A 17,960-nucleotide genomic window follows, 5' to 3' on the forward strand; every position below is an offset into this window, starting at 1 on the left:
CCAAACCTCTTTCTCATGAATACGTGCCATTTCTCAGGTGTTCTATGCTAACTTCACAGGCCTTCATTACTGTTGTACAAAAATTCCAGATCCATACTGTTGTGCAATAGCACTTTGCAACTTAACCTCATAACATGCTACTCTGGATCTTGCTGTATCCTAACATTCTCTTCCATTTAGATTGAAAGTGGAGAGGAGAGAATGGCAGAATCAGAATATCTGGGAAAGGAATTTCTGAGATAAGGATATCTTCCCCATTTTACTTTCCAGCTTTCTTTTTTTGTTTTTATTGTGTGTGTGTGTGTGTTTATTTTTTTTTTGGGGGGGGGGGGGGAGTGAGCTGGGGAGGGGCAGAGAAAAAGGGAAACAGAGGATCCAAAGCAGGCTCTGACCTGAGAGCAGAGAGCCCAGTGGGAGGTTTGAGGCTCAATGCATGAGATCATGACCTGAGCCAAAGTTGGATGCTAATGACTGAGCCACTCAGGCGCCCCTACTCTTCCCCTTTTCTTGAGAAAAGCTGCCAAAAGAGCACCATATCTAGGTCTACTTGCTTGGAGGAGGGGGTCTGTGGGAGGAAACCCTGTCCAGTCTACAGGTGGAAAATAATGAGTTTCATTTTGGGCTTCAGCATAAAGACAGACTCCCTGCAATTATATTCATACATACTTCAATATCAACATTTCCAGTAGTATTTGCTGGAGCTGTTGGTCTTGTTTATCAGATGGTTCAGGAAAAATTCGCACTCAATATACACAAATTCCTCTCAAAAGCAAGTAGATTCTAGATAGGCAGATAGTTCTAAAATTAAAAGCATATTCTCATTGTAATCTACAATACCGTGGCCATTGTTTTTTGGTCCTAAATTCTCACTCTTGCTTATTTCATACACATTACAATGAAACTTCCTATAAGAATTATTTCACCTGTGCAATTTTAATACACTCTTTTAGCCAATGAAACATATTCCTTAAAGATGTAAAAATTTTTATATACTTTGTCTTCAGCTTTTAAGGTACTTTTTCCTTTCAATTTGTCAAAACAGATTATTAGTGTTAACCACGTTATATCATATTTAAATTAATTCAGACAGCTTAATACATGAATATATTCATATGCAAAGCACACAATAGTCAAATCAAATAATAAAGTTAATACACGAAGTTTTGTAGAAAGGAAATCACATCAAGTGCAACTTAACCTAATTGAGACTGATTTTAAATCACTTTTATTTTAAAGATATATTTAAACTTACAATAATAGCTTTTTTTCTATATGAAATTCAGAGCCCTTTGAATATTTTCCCTTTTTCCTTTTTTTTTTTTTCCTTTTCATCTTGTTATTTTAATCTACTAAGTGGATGACTTTCCATCTGGCAAGATTTCATTATCTTCTGCTTTGATTGGAAATCATTACAATTTGTACTGTTTTCTTTACCTCCTTTGAAAGGACTTCAATCTTTGTTGGTTTAATAAATATGCTAATGTATGTTACAGGAGTAAAACTCTAAGGAGATTAGAACATGTTCTATTATGGAGAAAGTATGTTGTTTTACTTTTTTAAAGCATATATTAGGAATTTCTAAAGAGAGAGGATGCCTAGCATTTTTTAATAATTCTTAAGAGTCAATAGAAGACATTTTTATTACATTTAACAATATTTAACAATTTTTATCAAGTGAGTACTGTGAAAAATTCTAAGAACACTACTGAGGGTATGCCAAACAAGGCACATATTCTCATGATGCTAACACCTAAAAACTAAACAATTACAACTAAGGACTGTAACTATTCTGATAGTCAGTAGTATGGGGAAGCTTGAAGGGGATATGAACTATGTATTTAAAGAATCAGTGAATGAACTTTGAGCAAATGATATATAGGGAAGTTCTTTAAGATAAATCTAATTCATTTAGGTAATTTTTGAATATTGGGCCCAAAGAATATAAATAATTATATCATAGTTTTCTCTACAGTGCTAATAATCCAATTTTATTAACCCTTACTTTATCTTCTGTGATTTTCCTGTTCATATATTCTACTCATTTTTCTTTTGCCTATTCCATATTGATTTGCTGACATTGTTTATATGTGAAAGATCATGCGTATATTGATTAAGAGTAAGAATTCGGACTCCTGAAACACTACCTGCATCTAAATCTCATTATATGCAATCACTGTGACCTTGGGCATGATTTTAACATCTCAGTGCTTCAGTTTCCTCATCCATAAAATAGGATAAATAATAGTATCAATCACACAGGGGAGATATAATGATAAAATGAATTAATGTGCAGAATGCAGGGCACCTGGTGGCTCAGTCAGTTGAGTGTTTGACTCTGGATTTTGGCTCAGGGTCATGATTTCACAGTCTCATGAGTTCCAGCCCTCCCTGGGGTTCTGCACTGACAGTGCAGTCTTCTTGAGATTTTCCCTCTCTCTCTGCCCCTTCCCCGCTCGCACTCTCTGTCTCTCTCAAAATAAATAAATAAACCTTAAGAAAAAAAATGCAGTACTTGGGAAAAAAATGTACAAAGTAAGCTCTTTATAATTTTTTTGCTGTTGTATCATTATGAATTAGATATTAATCTTAGTGCAAATCTCTCACTAACAACTATTTAAAAGCTATCAAGCATTCAATGTGTGTTTCCATTGTCCCTCCATTGTATATCTCGTTTTCCCAAATTGAAACTCTATATTTCTAATCACCTCTTCCGCTAGCTTGTGGACATGTGACAGGCTCTGCCAGTTTGATGCAGCTGCATGAGACTGATTCATAAGGAAGTCACATCAGGAAACAAGCCAGGAATAACAGGACACCAAAACTGTCAAAGCACACAGGAGCGAAGGCAGTGAGTTTATGGTAATAATGGTGGCCTTTGCTTTTCCAGGGATATGTCTAGAGGCATTCTGAATGGTCCAGTGTTTCACATACTGTCATAAGCTATCCTACAATACAGCCTCTAGCAAAACTAGGCTATTGCAAACCCCTGCTAATAGAATTGTTTGCTTTTATACCCAGAGGTTTGCGAAAGTACAAAAATCTGCATGTGACATGTTTTCAGGCTGACTTCAAAGGGTCCATGCTATAAGAACTAAAGTTCTTATGAGGCTGTCTAAAATGAAAAAAACATGTCAGAGGGCCTATGGTGGTTCCATATGTGCTACATGTGTCCCTGACTGGATCAAGTGTGCTTTCTGTATTGAGAAGCAGAAAATCCTGAAACTGTTAAAGGCACAGAACACAGTTAGAAAACTAAGTAATAAAATGAAGCTTATTTTGGGTAATAAAATGATTTAAAAGCTAAAAATAAAATAATAAATAATTATGATAGCCCTTTCAAAATGACACTGAAGCATTAGGATCAGCAGTATTAGTTAACCACCAAGTTCTACGGTGTGGTCTTAGAGTTGTTGCTGCGAGCTTATTAATATTTCTTTATAAACACTTCCTACTTAAACCTGTGGAAATGTAGTCTATTTACTTAGAGTAAGGAGAAAGATCAATATAGTAATATACTTCAGAGGTAATTAGTCATCTCACCTGATTGAGTTGAAATCAGCAAATAATAATTAATAGTAATAATAATTAACATGAGAGAAGGGATGTATTCTATAGCATATCATGATAGACATTAGCTTAGTTTATCATTGTGGTAACTTGGAATAACATGTGTTTTAAAGTAAGCTCTTCCTTGCACTGTGAAGAAAACTATAAACAAATCAAAAAGGCAACCTACTGAATGGGAGAAGATATTTTCAAATAACCTATCTGATAATAGGTTAATATGCAAAATATGTAAAGAACTTACATAGACCAATACCAAAAAAAAAAGCAAAAGACAAAAAACAAACAAAAACATATAATCCAATAAAAAATGGGCAGAGGACCTGACTAAAGATCTTGCCAAAGAAGACTAAAGATGACAGACACATGAAAAGATGTTCAACATCACTAATCATCAGGGAAATAGACATCAAAACCACAACGAGATATCACCCCACACCTGTTAGAATGGCTAAAATCAAAAAGACAAGGAATGAGTCTTGGCGAGGAATGGAGAAAAAAGAACCCTCGTGTACTGTTGGTTGGAATGCAAAGTGGTTCAGCCAATGTGGAAACAGTATGGAGGTTCCTCAAAAAATTGAAAATAGAACTACCATATGATCCAGTAATTCCACTGCTAGATATTTACCCACAAAAAAATGAAATTAGTAATTTGAAAAGATGTATGTATGTAGTGTTAATTGCAGCACTATTTATAATAGCTAGGCTATGAAAGCAACCTAGGTGTCCATTGATAGATGAATGTATTAAAAAGTTTATATAGATACATATCTTATATATTATTATACATTATATATAATGAAATATGTTATATTACTATATATATAATGAAATATTACTCAGCCATTAAAAGTAATGAAATCTTGGAGTGCCTGGGTGGCTCGGTCAGTTGAGCGTCCGACTTCGGCTCAGGTCATGATCTCGTGGTCTGTGGGTTCAGCCCCGCGTCGGGCTCTGTGCTGACAGCTCAGAGCCTGGAGCCTGCTTCAGATTCTGTGTCTCCCTCTCTCTCTCTGACCCTCCCCTGTTCATGCTCTCTCTCTCTCTCTGTCTCAAAAATAAATAAATGTTAAAAAAAATTTTTTAAAAAGTAATGAAATATTGCCATTTGCAACAACATGGATGGACCTGGAGGGTATGATGCTAAATTAAATCAGTCAGTCAAAAAAAGACAAATACCATATGATTTCATTCATATGTGGAATGTAAGACACAAAACAAATAAATACAAAAAAGGGGAACAAAAAAATACACAAATACAGGGAACAAACTGATGACAGAGAGGAGATGGGTGGAGGGATGGATGAAACAGATAAAGTGGATTAAGTGTACACTCATTGTGATGAGCACCAAGAAATGTATAGAATTGTTGAATCATATCATACACCTGAAACTAATATAACACCATATGTTAATTACAATTCAACTTAAAAAACTAAAGAAGTAATTTCTGGGTGATATTTAAAAAAAAGGAAAGGCTGAAGGGGTTCAGTGATTACTATTTATACCATTTTAATGGGGACCAAAACTACGAGGGCTCTTTTGTGTATAGGCAGCTTCTAGCAATGCTGAAGAGTTTAAAAAATAATTTAATAACTAAAAGTTTGAAACTCTTACTTCAATCATTATCAGATAGATAACCAAAAGATTCTTACAACATGCTTAAAATGTTCTCAGTTATTTACCGACAGGGGTGTTTAGCAACACAGAAACTAACGCTGTTATTACTAAATTTCACTATAGGCAGAATCCACACCTGTGTTAGGCTCTTTCTTCCTGCATTTATTCATTCAACAGATATTTGGAGCCAACCACACAAAAGGCACTAGTACGAATGCTGCATTATAGGAACTAAAGAAATAAATTTTCCACCTTCAAGGATCTTACATTCTACTGAGGGAGAGAGAAAATAAACAGATACAAGATAATAGGTGTTAATTTAAAAAAAAGAAGCTGACCATTTGCAACGTGGATGGAACTGGAAGGTATTATGCTGAGTGTCCTTCAGAGAAGGACAGATATCATATGTATTCACTCATATGTGGATCTTGAGAAACTTAACAGAAGTCCATGGGGGAAGGGAGGGGGAAAAATAGTTCCAAACAGAGAGGGAGGGAGGCAACCACAAGAGACTCTTAAATACAGAGAAAAAACTGAGGGCGGGTGGGAGGGGTGGGGGAGAGGGGAAAATGGGTGATGGGAATTGAGGAGGACACTTACTGGGATGAGCACTGGGTGCTGTATGTAAGCCAATTTGACAATAAATTATATTTTAAAAAAAAAGAAGAAGAAGAAGCTGGGCTAAAAAACTGGAAAATGATGGGGTAATATTTTACAGAAAATGACCAGGGGATGCTCTGTGATAGTTTGGGTTCTTCAAAAGCAGACACCAAGATGGGTCAGATGAGCAAAAGCTTTATTGAGGAAAATGTCCATGAAGGATGAAGGAGCAGAGCCAGAGATGGTAGCGTGAGATCTCAGAACACCTTGTAACAGAGAGGAAGAAAACAGAGTATGTGGAATCTCAGACTTCACTGCAGTTTTAAACACATTTCGACCAGACAGTTTTCAAGCTAGAGTCGCCTGTTTAGAGAGTTTCTCATTTCCAAGGAATGGGCTATCATTAGTTATTCCCATTACAGTCAGTTATTGGCTCAGAGCAGCCCTTAGGAATCATAGCTTTGGTTCAACATGATAGTGGAACTGGTTGGGGGCATCAGTTATGCTTCCAAGGTCACAAAAGCTCAGCAGCATATGTTCATGTCTACCACATCCCTCTAAGAAGATAGCATTAGAGCAGAGAGCCTGAAGGAAGTTAGTCATCAACTAACAGAAAATGATCCCTGTGATAGTTTAGGTATTTTGGGTTTTATTTTATGCATTTATTAATTTAATTATCATTTATTTATTAACATACTATTTATAGAGCTAATTTGACAAGCAAATCAATAAAGGATTAGCCCAGTAAAATCAACACTCAAGATTATTGTTGCTATGTTTCTACTGTAATAAAGAAAATACAAAAGGACAATTTTTTCCCTATTGTCCCACTTTCGCCTTCAACATACATATCGATTGCCCCTGAGTTCGAAATACTCCTACAAAACATTGAAAACAGAGGAAATTAAAACCCTAACTTTTTCTCAAAAAGTATGTGTTTTAAATGAAAGTTAATACTTCCAATAATACAAATGCCATAGTTGCTTGTTTGTGACTATGTTTTTTGAGAAGTTAAATTTACACAAAAGCAGTATGGATTTTCTTTACCCAATGACAAATGAAATACATGACCATATTTTTCAATGTAGAATAAAGTCTTTTGAATATTGTGAACCAATTGTTACTTTATTCATTATCTAATTAACATTACAAAATATCAGTTATATTCTATCAATATGATAGAAACACAAAGTTGCAATCTTGCTGTGTAAATACTGTGGTTTCTTTATACTCTTAAGAGAGATCACTAAAATGAGTGAACTCTGACTTTGCTCAGTGTTTTTGGAACCTAGCTAAAGATCCCCATCCTTTCTGTTAATTCTTACTTCTTAGTTCTTTGAAACTGAAATTCTAGCTGCATATGAAACACGTCATTAATGGAGTTATTCAATAAAACAGACCAAAAATTATTCTTTTCTCTTTTAGTACCCAATGTCCTTTGGGGACTTTATTCCTTTGTTTATAGATAAAATAAAACGGGACTATTAGGTTTCTCACCTCCTCCTAACTAGAGAACTGGCATGTGGTCAAAATAGGTCAATTACTGCATTAAAGGAAATTTTTTTCTCAAAAAATAAAATAAAATTTTAATTAATAATAAGAATAATATATAAAATAAAACTATTTAGTTATCAAAGCAAGCTTTCTAAAACCCATACATGAATATCCCTTAGGCATATTAATGGTTCTACACACATTTTTTTTCTCTGATAACCTCAGAACTGCCACTGATAACAGAATATCTGTGCTCTAGGAAAATTATAGTTGATACTTAGTGTTCTCCATCAACAATAAATGAACTAGAAAGATGAATCCAAACAGGCATAAAACACTTTGCTGTCAACACAAAGAAAATCAATACTAATCTAATCAGACCAAGAAATAAAAGCACATGCTATATTTATCATTCAACCCTCTTTTCAAACTTACCCTTCCCAAACCTAAGGTTTTTAACATTGTCATTTGATGATTATGTTCAGTTAGAAAAAAGAAGAATGACACATTGGATAAGTTCATTCCTAAACTAGCAATTTTTAAAACTGACTATATTTTAAAGAAAATTCAATTTAATAAAGTCTCCTAGAATATCCACCATGTGCATTGTCAGTAATGGTTCTCCCATCCAGATTTTTGATTCATTGATATAAATATTGATTAAACAACTACCGATACTAGCATGATTATAGGCGACAGTGAATTAAACAGACAATTCCTTGTACCCACAGAACTCATATCTTAATACTCTTTAGTCCTGAGCATTTAAGTGACAAGATTGCCCCCATCCCTGAATCCCTCTTTCCTTCTGCTAATAATGCCACATTAGTGTTCTGAGCTTCTTATTCTGGAATTGTGAACACTCTTGGAACACACCAATCAGTTGCAGCACAAAGCTCTAGATTTCAAATTACGTTTATTTCTCAATATATTTATTTCTCACTGAAGCTTTTTTTCTTATTTTTAGTTGACTTTGTGTTGCGTTCCAATAAATTGTTTTTGTAAACATTTTCAAACTTCTCTAATTGCCATCTTTACACAATCACATCTTTATCAACAGATGATATATCCTGCTCAGAATAAAGACTGATGGATTGGGAAGACAGATGGATTCTGATAATAGAAATTTGAGATGCTTAAGGAAGAATATAGAGGCTGCAAAGAGGAGAATAAAACCCTATTAAACATGGAGTTTCAGAGCATAAAAGGATAAAACATCAAAAGCAATTTAAAAGAAGGACTAGAAAAAGATTGATTTGAATCGAGAATCCAGAAGGCTAACGGAATGCAGTTTCAAAAACTAGGGAGTTATAATGTCAAATATTGCAGAATTTGATATTCATGATCACATTTTAATCCAGTTTGGTTAGGTCATCCTTTATTCTTTTCAAAAATTTAATTTGACACGTTATATTTTGTAAATTTAAGGTGCACATCATGTTACTTTGATGCATATATGTATTGCAATATCACCACTGAAGCAATATTTATCACATTACATAATTATAGTACAATATTATTGTCTCTATTCATTATATTGTGCATTAGGATCTCTATGGCCTGTTTACTACTCACCTTAAATACCATCAATCTTATCCCCCCATTCTCCATATCCTGGTAACCAGCATTTTACTCTGTTTTGTTATGTTTTTACAAGTTTGACTGTTTTAGATTCTACAAACAAATGATATTACATAGTACTTGCATTTCTCTTTTTGACTTATTTCACTTAACATAATGTTCTAAAAGTCCATCCAATTTGTCACAAATGGCAGGATATCATCCTTTCTCATGGCAGAATAATATTCCATTGTGTGTGTGTGTGTGTGTGTGTGTGTGTATCACATCTTTTCATATTTTAATTTATTAATTGGAATTTTGACTATTTCCTTTTCTTGGCTATTGTGAAGAATGCTGCAATAGACATAAGTGTGTTTCTTGTAGAAATCCTATTTTACTGCCTTTGGATGTATGCCCAGAAGTAGAATTTTTGGATCATATGATAGATCTACTTTGAAACTTTTGAGGAACTTCCATAATGTTTTCCATGAGGGTTGGATTAATTTACATTTCCACCAATAATGTGTAAGCATTCCCTTTTTACCATATCTTGACCAACATTTGTTGTCTCTTGCCTTCTTGGACATTCTAACAGGTATGAGGAGATATTTCATTCTGCTTTTTATTTGCAACTCCCTAATGATTAGTGATGTTGAACATCTTTTCATGAGTCTGTTGGCCATTTTGATGTCCTCTGGGAAAATGTCTATTTAGTTCTTCTGTTCATTTTTTAAGAGAATTTGGGGTTTTTTGTTGTTGTGTTCTTTATATATTTTGAATATTAACCTCTTATCCGATAAATGACTTGCAAATATTTGCTACCAATCTGTATGCTGCTGTTTCGTTTAGTTGTTTTGTTTTGCTGTGCAGAAGCTTCTGCATTTTATATAGTCATATTTGTTGATATTTATTTTTGTTTTTGTGCTTCTAGCACCATGTCCAAAATATCATTGTCAAGACCAATATTGATGGGATTCTTCCTTATGTTTTCTTCTAGGGGCTTTATGGTTTCAGGTCTTATGTTTAAATCTTTGATTTATTCCAAGTTAATTTTGTGAGTGGTGTGAGATAGGAGTCCAATTTCATTGCCTATATATGTTTCTCTAGCTTTTTCAGCTCCATTTTTTAAAGAGATTATCTTCCCCCCCCATTGGATCTTCTTGGCTCCCCATCAGGTATTAGTTGACCATATATACTGGCATTTAATTCTGGGATATTTTGTACCATTGGTCTGTGTATCTATTTTTGTGTCAGTACTATATTATTTTTATTACTATGGTTTTGTAATATAATTTGAAATCAGGAAGTATGTCATCTCTGGCTTTGTTCTTTTTTTCTCAGAAATGTTTTAGCTATTTGGGGTCTTTAGTGATTCCATACAAATTTGAGGACTATTTATTCTATTTCTATGAAGAATGCCTTTGGTATTTAGATGGAAATTGCACTGAATCTATAAATGGCTTTGAGTAGTATGAACATTTTAGCAATACTTATTCTTCCAATCCATGAACACAAGATGTCTTTTCATTTGTTTGTGTCTTGATTTCTTTCAGTAAAATCTTAGTTTTCACTTGCACAGATCTTTTACTTCCTTAAATTTATTCCTAAATATTTTATTGTTTTTGATGCTATTGTGATTGGGACAGTTTCTTTATTACTCCTTCTGATGCTTCATCATTAATGTAAAGGAATGCCACTGATTTCTGTAGGTTGATTTTGTAGTCTGCCACATTGATTCCAACAGTTTTTTGATTGACTCTGGGATTTTTCTATATATAAGATTATGTTGTCAGCAAATATCAATAATTTTACATTTTACTTCCCATTTGGGATGCCTTTTATTTATTCGCCTTGCCTAATTCCTCTAGTTAGGACTTCCAATAGTATATTGAATAGAAGTGGCAAGAGTGACCAACATTGTCTTGTTCCTGATCTCAGAGGAAACCTTTTCAATTTTTTTTCCATTTAAGTATGATGTTAGCTGTGGGTTTGTCATATATCGTCTTTATTATTTTGAGATATGTTCATTTTATACCCACTCTGTTAAGAGGGTTTATCATGAAAAGATGTTGCATGCTGTTGTCATGTTTTTTCTGCATCTATTGAGATGACTGTGATTTTTATTTTTTGTTTGATTGATGTGATGAATTACATTTATTGATTTGTGTGTGTTGAATCATCCTTGCATCTCAGAGATAAATCCCACTTCGTCATGGTGTTTAATCCTTTCAATGTGTTCTTAAATCTGGTTTACGACTATTTTGTTGAGAATTTTTGTTGTATTAATTAGGCATATTGGTGTATAATTTTCTTTTATTGTGGTATCCCTATCTGTTTTAATATCAAGGTAATGCTGGCTTTGTAGGATAAGTTTGGAAGTTGTCCCTCGTCCTTAGTGCTATTTTAAAGACTTTGAGGGGGATTGAAATTAATTCTCCTTCAAATGTTTCATAGAATTCACTAGTAAAACCATTTGGCCATATAGTTTTCTGTGTTGAGAGCTTTTTGATTGCTGACTGAATCTCTTGACTCATTACTGGTTTGTTTATATTTTTTATTTCTTCCTGATTCAGTCTTGGTAGGTTGTGTGTTACTAGAAATGTATCAATTTCTTCTAGATTACATAATTTGTTGGCATATAACCGTTCATAGTAGTCTCGTAATTCTCTGTATTTCTGTATTATCTGTTGTAATGTCTCCTCTTTTATCTCTAATTTTAAGCATATGAGTCTTTTTTAGTCTAATTAAAGATTAATCAACCAGCTTTTAGTTTTATTTATCCTGTTTACTGTTTTTCAGACTTATATTTATTTTTGCTCTATTTTTTATTATTTCTTTCCTTCTGCTAACTTTCAGCTTAATTTGTTCTTTTCTAGTTCTTTGAGGTGTAAAGTTAGGTTGTTTATTTGAGTCCTTTTTCATTTCCTAATATATATGTTTATTTCTATAAACTTTCTTCTCAGCACTGCTCTTGCTCCATCCCACAAAATTTGGTATGTTGTATTTTCATTTTCATTTGTTTCAAGATACTTTATGATTTACTTTTTGACTTCTTCTTTGATCCATTTGATTTCTTCTTTGATCCATTAAGCAAGTGTGTTGTTCACGTTCCACATATTTGCTGATCTACTCACCTTCCTCTTGCTGATTTTTAATTCCATGCCATTGTGGTCAGAGAAGATAGTTGGTATGATTTCAGTCTTCTTAAATTTGCTAAGATTAGTTTTGTGGCTTGTTATACGATCTATCCTGGAGAATGTTGCATGTGCATTTGAGAAGAATATGCACTCATTCAGTTGCTGGTAGTTGGAATATATATATATATATATATATATATATATATATATATATATATGGAGTCCACTTTTCTAAAGCATGGTTCAATTCCAACATTTCTTTGTTTCCTTGTTGATATTCTGTCTGGACAATCCATCCATTGTTTATAGTGGAGTGCTGAAATCCCCTAATATTATGGTATTATTGCCTAGTTATTGTCTATTTCTCCCTTAAAATCTATTAGTACTTGCTCAATATATTTTGATTCTCAGATGTTGGGAACATATATGTTTATGACTGTCGTATCTTCTTGATGTATGGATCCTTTTTATCATTATATAATGATCTTCTTTGTTTCTTGCTGCCATTTTTGACTTGAAGTCTAGTTTGTCCAAGTATGGCTATACCTGCTTTCCTTTGATTACCAATTGGCTGGAGTATCATAGTCCATTCCCATACTTTGAGTCTTTTTTCTTTGGAGTTGAGATGAGTCTACTGAAGACAGCATGTAATTAGACTTGTTTTTTAATCTATACAGCCACTGAATACCTTTGGATTAATGAGTTCAAATCGTTTATGTTTAGGATGGTAATTGATATACGAGGACTTACTACTGACATTCTATATTTTGTTTCTGGCTGTCTTGTACTTCTCCATTGTTTCTTTTTCCTTTTGTTTCTGACTTTTTAGATTGGTGGTTTTGTATAATGATTTGTTCAGTTTCCCCTTTCTTGTGTTTTGTGTCTTTGTTCTAGATGTTTGTTTTGTTGTTATGATGAGGTTAACATAAAATATTTCATAGATAAAATAACCCCTTTTCTGCTGATAGCAGCTATCTTTATTTGCCTATATAGGTCCCATCATTTTCCTCCTCCCGTTTTATATTTTTGTTGTCACAAATTATCCTTTTTTATGCTTAAGTTATCAAATCGTAGTAGCTATAGTTACTTTTAATGCTTTTTTTTTCCTTTAAACTTTATTATATAATTTTTTAACACCCTGTTCTAAAAGAGTTACAATTATCTGGTTCAGTTTGTCTACAACATTACTAAAAGTTTTGTGTCATTTTGGGGTTCAGATAGAAGAGCTCCTTTAAACATTTTTTTTATAAGACAGGTCTAGTGATGGTGAACTCCCTCAGCTTTGGTTTTTCCAAGAAAGCTTCAATTTCTCATTCATATCTGAAGAATAACTTTGCTAGATAGACTACTCTTTGCCAGCATTTCTTATCTTTCAATATTTTGAATACATCATTCTACTCTCTTCTTCTGGCCTATGGAGCTTCAGCTTAGAAATCTGCCGATAGTCTAATGGGAATTTCTTGGTAGGTTACTTTCTTTTATTTTACCCTGCCTGCTTTAAGGATTCTTTCTTTATCATTGACTTTTGACAGCTTTATTATACTGTGTCTTGGAAAGAGTCTTTTTGCATTGAGATAGTAAATGATCTATTAGCTTCACAGACTTATATGTCTAGTTCTTTCCTCAGGTTTTGGAAATTCTCAGCTATTATTTCCAAATAACCTCTCTAACCCTTTCTCCTTCTGGCATACCTATTATTTTTATATAGGCTCTCATAATGGAGTCTGATAGCTTTTATAGGATTTCTTGACTGTTTAAAATACTAGTTCTTTCTTCTTTTCCACCCGATCATTTCTAGATTCCTTTCCTCCAGTTCAATTATTTTTGTCTCTTCCATCAATCTGCTCTATTTCCTATGTTTTCTAATGTGTTATTCATCTCACTGAGTTCTTCACCTCCAGAATTTCTGTTTGGTTCTTTTTTTTATAATTTCAATATCTTTGATAAATTACTCCTTCTTTACATTTATTAAATTCCTGAATTTTCTTGTAGCACTTTCTTTATAAATGCTATTTTGGATTCTCAGTTAGATCCCAATTTTCCCTGACTTTGAGTTTGGTTGCTGGAGACTTGTTACTTTCTTTTTGTGATAGATATTACATGATTTTTCAAGGTGTTTGATGATGTACCTCTGCCAGTGCGTTTGAAGTAGTAAACACCTTTCTTATTGAGGTAAAGTTTTGTTTACTTTGTTTTTAACAGTTCAACAGGGTGGGAATTAGAGGACTTTCTTTTGTTTTCCAGCAGGTGATGCTATAGCACAAGTTTTTCGTTTCTTTTACTTGAGTTGACTTGTGGCTATATTTGGGAGTGGGCACTTTCTAACCTCTACCCTCTCTGCCAGAGGGGTTACTGGTTGTTATTGCTTGTGCCTTTGGGGTTACAGATACCACTGCCACTTCTCCTCTGGCTCCTCTCCTGTTCCTTCAGTTCCAGCACCTCCACAAAATGTAATCCACTCACCTTCAGATATCAGATGTATGGATGTCCCTGGTGTCCTAGTATGTCATACAGAGGAAATTTTGTTGGGTTATGAATGTTTTATTGGTTATGAGTTGACAAGGAAAGACAAGGGGAAGGACTCATGCTGTCACGAGGCTGATGTCATTCCTCATTCTTTCTTCTCAATCAGTTTCTTTGGTTTTCCAATAAAATATTGCTAGGAAAGTGATCAATTAAAAGTGGAAACTATCTTGAACTGGATGAAGACCGTGGTTCAAGTTCTTTTTAAAGTTGTTGAACATCTGTGATTTGTTTTTCAATATACACAATACCTATTCTAACAAAATCTTTTTGTGAAGATCAAATTGGTACACACACACACGCGCGCGCGCGCAAGCGAGAACACATTCTGTAAAAGATCATAGGACATCAGAGAGGTACTTATGTTTTAGGAAATGAGATTTTTTAACTACAGGCTTGTTTTTGTTTTACATTCACATCTGCTAAAATCTAAATTATTTTGGGGTGCCTGGGTGGCTCAGTCAGTTGAACTCAGGTCATGATCTCACAGCTTGTGAGTTTGAGCCCCGCACCAGGCTTTGTGCTGACAGCTCAAAGCTTGGAGCCTGCTTCAGATTCTGTGTCTCCCTCTCTCTCTGTCCCTCCCCTACTCATACTCTCTTTCTCTCAAAAATAAATAAACAAAAAAAATTTAAAAAATAAAATCTAAATTATTTTGTCTTTTATTTAATCAAATTGAATGCATTATTCACACTTGAGAAGGAATCTGATAAAATCTTTAAGGCTGTCCTCAGGAAATTATAATTAAGAAAAGGGTAATTTTCAACTACAGAAGTATGATTAAAATTCACATAAGGAAATTATCCTGAAATAATCTTCTGGGAGCAAAGGCAGCAAGACAATATTAAAAAAGGAGTTAATTTAGCAAGTCTGTGATAAGCATGTCAACCAAAAACTCAAGAAAATATTTGCAGATAAACTTCAATAATCTGCCTTTGAATAGTCAACTGTTTAGTGTATTTTTCCATGTAAAATAGGAAGACTAAAAATAAACTTGAATCAATAATTTTGCCTAAATGGATGTAGAAGAATTTTAGTCATTACAACTTTTAGCTAAATAAACTAGTATTGTTTATTTTCAAAGATACAGTCTAGAAGAACAATCTAAAGGATTAATTGCCCTCACTAAACCACCAAATAGGAAAGCAACCCTGATTAGTTTGAAGGGACATCATTGTTGAAATGCTTCATATCAGCTTTCTTCCACTTTGAGTGTGTACCCATAACCTAAGACTCTAGATTGGTGGTTGGTTAAATAATTTTGTAAAGCACATGTATAATTGAATATATCTGTGTGTATGTACACACACATCATTTGTAACATAATATTTGTGTATGGAATACTATTTTTCCAGCCCCTCTTCCTTTCTGCCTCAGCCTGTGCAGCTGCTGTTTACTCAAATGATACTTATTCCCCCCAGATCTTTATTCTGCTCAATCCATCACTTCCTTTCCATCTCTGATAAAATGTCACTCACTCCAATTTCCTTTCTTGGCAGCCTTATCTAAATAGAAACCAGGACCTAAAGAACAAGTCTAATCTAGTTTTCATGGATAATTTTTCACATAGTTAAAGACAACTGAGCTTTCTCTTTTATAGGATAAATATCTTCTGGTTTGTGCACTGTCATCATTCCTACAACTGCCTTCTAAAAGTTTTCCAGTTTATCATTATACCTTTTATTTGCCTGTATAAAACTAAAACAAAACAAAACAAAACAAAACAAAAAAACACTACTTCTTTCATTCTAAAGGTTATGCTTTTATTACAGGACTTTGAAATTTTATCAGTGTGTTTGGCAGCTATTGCTTATTGTTGACTCACCCTAAACTTACTAGAAATTGAAATCTAAATTGTATGAGGTGCTATTTGAACCATTGTCTCCTCTTACATTTTGTGGTTATTTTTTGAACCCAATTATTAGACTCTACATGAATACATATTAAACATATATATTTGGCTCATCATTTCCAAATTATTGATACAGTTCTGGTGTTGAATTCTTTTAACTGATGTACTTATTTGTTGATCCTTTCTCAGAAATTTGTTCCAAAATCTCCCCAGTTAATAATAATGATTTCATTAATGTTTGATTTTTTTGTGTCCTAGAGACATGGTTAAACTGTTGTTGGAACACTCAGTCCTCAGAGAACAATGACACTTTAAAAATCTACAAAGCAACAAAAGCATAATTCATAGTTCATCTAAATAGGTTAAGAATCGAGTCTTTGCCAAGGAAACTCTGAAACTACTTTAACCAGTCAAATCAAACTATGTTTCTGGCTGATGTGCCTCAGTTTTGTTTGCCTGATGAAAAATTGTAAAAATTGTTCTGGCCCCTCTCCTCATTCACATTTACTCCATACTTTGTCACTAGGGCTCTCATCCATTCTTATGTCTCCAAATATAAATCATGTGGCAATAAAGTTCGAATGTAAGAACCTAGGTATCACTGTTCAGGTACCCTCTTAAATTTTAATTTTCATAATAGAAGACATCTTCATAAACACAGAATTCTCTTTGGGAAACTACCTTCTTTGATATTTATATGTGTACCTAGTGGAAACTAACCTTTATCATGCATAGCAGTGATTCATGCCCTACCAATTAGAATGTCCAATTAGAATTAGCTACATATTTACTACCACAAACTTGGGCTAATCATCTGTTTAACAAGGGTATATATCAGTAGAAGGTAGGGACTGCAAGGTTATAAATTATGTCTGTTGCTCACCATTGAAGCACTAAGATTAATGCAGTGTCTACCCCAAAGTAGGTCTACTTTTTCTTTTACAGTGTCTCCATTTTTTTCAGGATGCTATAATTAAATACCATAGACTAAGTGGTTTATAAACAACAGAACTATATTTCCCACAGTTCTGGAGGCTGGGGAGCCCAGGATAAGGGTCTGCTTTCTGGCTCATCAATGGCAATCTTCCTGCTATAACCTCAAATGGGGAAAGGTAGTGAGTGAACTCTTTGTGGCCTCTTTTATAAGGGTACTACTTCTGCCCTCATAACTTAATCACTTACTAAAGCCTCATCTCCAAATACCATCACATTGGAAATTAGATTTCAACATATGAACTTGGGAAGAACATAAATATTCAGTGTATATCTAGGAAGAACATAGTGTGAGACCCTAAAATTTTTGAACTCCAACAAAATGGAAATCTTATGGGCTAATTCTCTCGCTACCATCATGACACCCAGGAAAAAGGGACTGCTGATTTAGATCCATCACTTTTAAGGGACTTAGAAATCATCGGCATACACAGGGGTGTTTGGGCAGCTCAGTGCATTCAGTGTCCGACTCTTGGTTTTGGCTCAGGTCACGATTTGCGGTTTGTGAGTTTGAGCCCCACATCGGGCTCTGCACTGAGAATGTGGAGCCCACTTGGGATTCTATCTCTCCCTGTCTCTCTACCGCTTCCCTGCTCATGCTATCTCTTATGGTAGAG

The 17,960-nt window shown here is 34.0% G+C and overlaps 1 pseudogene; it reads left to right on the top strand.

The window, feature by feature from the left end:
- The first annotated feature begins 2,910 nt into the window (after positions 1-2,910).
- On the top strand, positions 2,911-3,297 carry LOC125922409 (60S ribosomal protein L34-like; annotated as a pseudogene).
- Positions 3,298-17,960: the final 14,663 nt, after the last annotated feature.

Source organism: Panthera uncia, chromosome B1 (genome assembly GCF_023721935.1).
Source record: "Panthera uncia isolate 11264 chromosome B1, Puncia_PCG_1.0, whole genome shotgun sequence".
Classification (NCBI taxonomy): domain Eukaryota; kingdom Metazoa; phylum Chordata; class Mammalia; order Carnivora; family Felidae; genus Panthera; species Panthera uncia.